This window comes from Heterocephalus glaber, unplaced genomic scaffold (assembly GCF_053883595.1).
Source record: "Heterocephalus glaber isolate CG9 unplaced genomic scaffold, H.glaber_assembly_v1.0 deba00001613, whole genome shotgun sequence".
Lineage (NCBI taxonomy): Eukaryota > Metazoa > Chordata > Mammalia > Rodentia > Bathyergidae > Heterocephalus > Heterocephalus glaber.
In genome coordinates this window covers 23,988,757-23,993,409 of record NW_028258384.1, presented here as the reverse complement: position 1 = coordinate 23,993,409, position 4,653 = coordinate 23,988,757, and the positions used below count along the sequence as shown (strand labels likewise).

Sequence of the window (4,653 nt, the reverse complement as noted above, 5' to 3'; positions counted from 1 at the left end):
TAAAAGCCTTGCCATGACTTTTTTCTTTTTGTTGGATTCTCCCCCTTTGTGTTTAATTTGTCACACCCAATGGATTCATTCTGATGGGTTTCCTGGGGTTGTGATCCTCCTTGTCTTTTCCTAGGGTATTGTCTAAAATTTTTTGGAGTGCTGGTTTGGTATTCAGGAAGTTCCTGAGGTGCTCTTTATCATGAAAGCATCTTATTTCTCCCTCAATTTTGAAAGATAGTTTTGCAGGGTCCATCAATCTGGGTTGGAGGTTGTTTTCCTTTAGGGCTTGAAATACATCCCTCCAAGCTCTTCTTGCCTTGAGGGTTTGCATTGAGAAGTCTGCTGTGATTCTGATGGGCTTTCCTTTGTATGTGATTTGTTTCTTTTCTCTCACTGCTTGTAGAATTTTATTCTTCTGTTGGATTTCTGGAATCCTAACTATTAAATGCCTATGTGTAGATTTTTTTTTGATTAAAGTTAGCTGGAGTCCTATATGCCTCACTTACCTGTATGTCAAGTTCTTTTCCCCTCCTTGGAAAGTTTTCTGCCATCACTTCTGTGAAGAGTTTTTTTATGTCATCTGCAGTCTCTCCTCTTTCTTCATTGACTCCAATCAGTCTTATGTTATTCTTCTTTGCATCATCTAGCAGCTGGTGGATTGATTTCTCATGTTCCCTTACAATTTTAAAGCAATTTTTCTTTTCCTCCTCACTAATTGGAATCTTATCTTCTATATGTGAAATTCTACCCTCACATTGGTTCATTCTGCTTTGCAGACTTTCGATGGAGTTTTTAATCTCTTGAAAATCTGTTTGTATCTGTTTTGTGGATTCCATTTGTTTCCTATTTTGGGATTCCATCATGTTCCTCAGATCCTCTATTTTTTTAATCTGTGTCCTCTCTAGATTTATTAATCATGTCTTGCACCATAAGCAAAATCTTTGCTGCTATCTGAGTAATTATTTCTGATTTCATTTTTCCCAGATCCTCTTTTGTTGTCAGTTCAGAGAGTCCAGGTGGTTGAGTATCAGAGTGTTCCATCTCATTTCTCTTTGGGGTTGCTGTAGGTGATCTGGAAGTCTGTTTTTGAGGTTTGTTTATGTGTCTTTTCATTTCCACTGGGGGGGAGTGCACTTCTGGCACCCACGCAGCTCACCTTCTGTGCCCTAGGAGCTTGGGATGGCAGCAGGGAAGCTTCCTTCCAGGTGCTGGGACCAGCTGAGCTTCACTGTCCTAGGAGCCTGGGATGGAGGCAGGGAGCTTCCTTCCAGGTGCTGGGACCAGCTCACCTTCTTGGACCTAGGAGCCTGGGATGGTAGCGGGAGAGCTTCCTTCTGGGTGCTGGGACCGGACCGGCTGAGCTTCACTGCCCTAGATGACTCTTGTTTCCTGACTTGCTCCTTTCTTCTCCCATTCCTTAGCTTTCTGGAAGACAGTGCCTTTGCCTATGACCATGACTGAAATAGGTGTGTTTCTTGAAGGTGGTAGCAGAGTTGACAGGTATGTAGCCTATGGTGGGGGAGTGGCTGTAGGGTGGGGGATTGCTTTGTTCAGGTGGGTAGTGTCCACTGTAGTGCCCAGTGTTACAGGCCTAGCCTCAGCTTGCTTCAGTGTGTCCTTCACCTCTATGATGTTGAGCTTAAGGTCCACATACCTACTCTCATTGAACCATCACTCCTCATCAACTTCCTTCAGCTTCTGCTCCAAGCTGGCCAAGATGCTATGTCTATGAATTTCAATAAAGTCTCTTTCAGCTTCTGCTTTTCTTTCCAGAGCTGACCCAGATGCCCTCTGATCTCTTCTTTCATCTTCTTGCATCTTTCCTTCTTTTCTGTGTACTGCTTCACCCTAGTCTCTACCAAGTTTGATCTCTGTACTAGTCACCTACAGCTGGTCCTTAACTGATGGGCTGGGACAGCAGCCACAGTGTTGGTGAAGTTTGGATGGAAGAAAGTTCTGTGCTGCTTAGCCTGCAGTTTGACAGTGGTGATTTTCAAGGCAGTCTCCTTTGGTTTCTGGCTTGCCAACTGCCTCTCCTCCTCCTTGTTCTCTGGAGACATTGCATAGGGCTCCTCTGGGGTAGGGCCTGGGTATGCAGGGAGGGCCTTGGCTATGTCATACAGTAGTAGTGACATGGGTGAGGAGCCATGGGTCTGCACACTGCTGGGGCCATGCAGGAAAGGCTTAACTGACATGAGGTTCAGGTAGTTTACCAGGCTCATTCTCACTGGGGGCATCAATGAAGGTCACGTTATATTGGTGGCATCAGTTCTGACATCTTCATGTCATCATAGAGTTCCTCCTGGCAGGCCCAGTTGGGTAGGCCATAGACGTATGTTTTGAGCTCTGAGAACTTTCTCTGCATAAGTATGAGTGTTTTGGGCCACATTAAGAATACAATAAACCTGGTCAACATCGAAACAGTCATAGGTGAACTCTTCTGGGTCTGTCTTGGAGCCCAACTCAGAAAGCAGAAGGCCTAGTCTCTTTTGAAAACTTAGCCTCAAGCTTAGCCATCTTCTCTCCATTGTGGAGCATATGGAAGGAGTAGAGGTGGTGGGGGCTTGGGTCAGGGACCACCTCACAGCTGACCAGGCTGAGGGGCTGCTGAGCCACCTTGGTCTGGTTCCTATCCTGGTAGAAATGTAGATGACTGTCCCTAACAAGCACTGTGTGACTTCCACTGGCTGTTCACCAGCACATTCAGGTAACCAGAGGCCTCCAGGGACCTCTCCCAGGGCTCCAGTGAGGTGGATTTCTTCCTTCCCAGATTAATCAACTTGCTCAGCTTTGGGTTGATAGAACAGTTCTTGAGGTCTTTGGTCTTGGAGACCTTGGAGTGGCCATCCATGGAGCTCTAATATTCTGAGGCTGACAGGTACGTCTCAGCTATATCTGCTTTCTGACAGTTCAGGTGCTGATCTTCTGGGATATAATGGTTTCCCTCAGATACTCCTTTGGTAGGCAAATCACTCACCTCCTAGATGACCCTAAGTCTTTGCTCAGCTTGATCCTTGCTCTTCAGGCCCAGCAAATCATATCAGCATTCATGGGTATGATCTTCAACCTGTGCTCCTGCTTCTGCACTTCCTTGTCCTCATGAGTGGCACTGCTGCCAAGCAAGTTTATATGCAGCTGAGGACTGTGGTTTTTGGAGGATTTATACCACAGGAGCTTGGTGTCTCTGATCACAAATTGCTCCATGACTCACTGCCCCATTCATGTCTTGTGAGACAGGAAGGCATAGATGTGGGCATCACACATGCTGGGCTCTGGGGAGGGCCACAGTTAAGAAGCTGACTTGCCCTCGCTACTCTCCTCTTCTTCATAGGACTTATAAGAGGTGCTCATAGCCTCTCCATCCTCACTGACAGACGTGTCATATGGCTCATCCTCTTCATAATAACCCTCTGGAGACTTGATCTTTGGGACACCAAGATGTTTTTGTTCTGGAATCATTTTGAATGGTGGAAAATCTGGAAGGCTTTTCTGAGGGACCAAGGAGTGCTGACTTTGCTGCCTGTTGGTCTCCTTCTTCCTGAACACTTTGTCCTGAGACTCAGCATTCTGTTGATTGTTGGCTGTGACTGTGTTTATGTAAATGTACTCCTCATCAGAACTGCTGCTCTTGGTGTAAAGCTGAAGGAGATCTTCAAGGCCACTCTTTATGACAGCTGTGCTGCTCAGGTTCTCCTGGGCCAGAATCCTGAGGAAGTCATGCAGCTCCATCAACAGCTGACCCAGGGCTTCCAGGCCCACATTGCTTCTGTTGCCTTTTCTGGGTTTCATGTCCCCTAGAAGGGGAAAGCTGGGACTATCCCTCAGCCCCCTTCTCTATGGTTTCTGTTGTAATTTATTTTTAGTTTTATTTTGCCATGTTCTAATAGTATGCAGGGGATTATTTTAATTCTTTTGCATTTATTTAAGTATGCTTTATGACCTAAAATGTGGTCTATTTTGGAGAAAGTTCTTTGTGTAGTTGAGGAAAATGTGTATTCAATTGTTAAATAAAACATTCTAATCTATAGATAGCTACATCTGTTGAGTCCATTTGTTCAAAGCTGTGATTCAACTTTGATATTTCCTTGTTTGACTTGTCTATTTGTGAAAGTGAGTTATTGAAACACTTCATAATTGTTATATTTTTGCCTCTCTGCTTTTTTGTTTTTTTCCAGTACCAGGGATGAAATTCAGGACCTTCCACTTTGGAGGCAAGCATGGTGTCATTGAGCTAAATCTCCAGCCCTGCCTCTTTTCTTTTTCATGATCAGTGGATTTTGTTTGATGAAAATATGTTTGTCAATATTCAGGGCATATGTATTTATGATTTTTTCCCTTTCTATTTAATTGTTGTATTTAGTAACATGTAGTGACCTTTCTAATTTCTTCTGATCAGATCTGGAAGTCCACATTGTTCAAAATTAGAATGGCTACTCCAGGTTTATTTCACCCTTCAGTTGTGAGGATAATTGTTTTCCATTCTTTCACCTTCAGTCTATGTATTTCTTTATGAAAGAGTTGTGTCCCTTTCAGGCAACATGTATCTGTTTTGTTTTATTATCTAATCCACCTGTCTGTGTCTTTTGATTGACAAATTAAGATCAGAGTGTTACTATTGAAGAGTATTTACTGAATCTGGCCTATTCCTTTATTTTTTTCCTT

General features: G+C 43.9%; 1 pseudogene; it reads right to left on the bottom strand.

The window, feature by feature from the left end:
• Positions 1 to 1,362: 1,362 nt before the first annotated feature.
• On the bottom strand, positions 1,363 to 3,780 carry LOC101724653 (actin filament-associated protein 1-like 2 pseudogene; annotated as a pseudogene).
• Between the last annotated feature and the right edge of the window lie 873 nt (positions 3,781 to 4,653).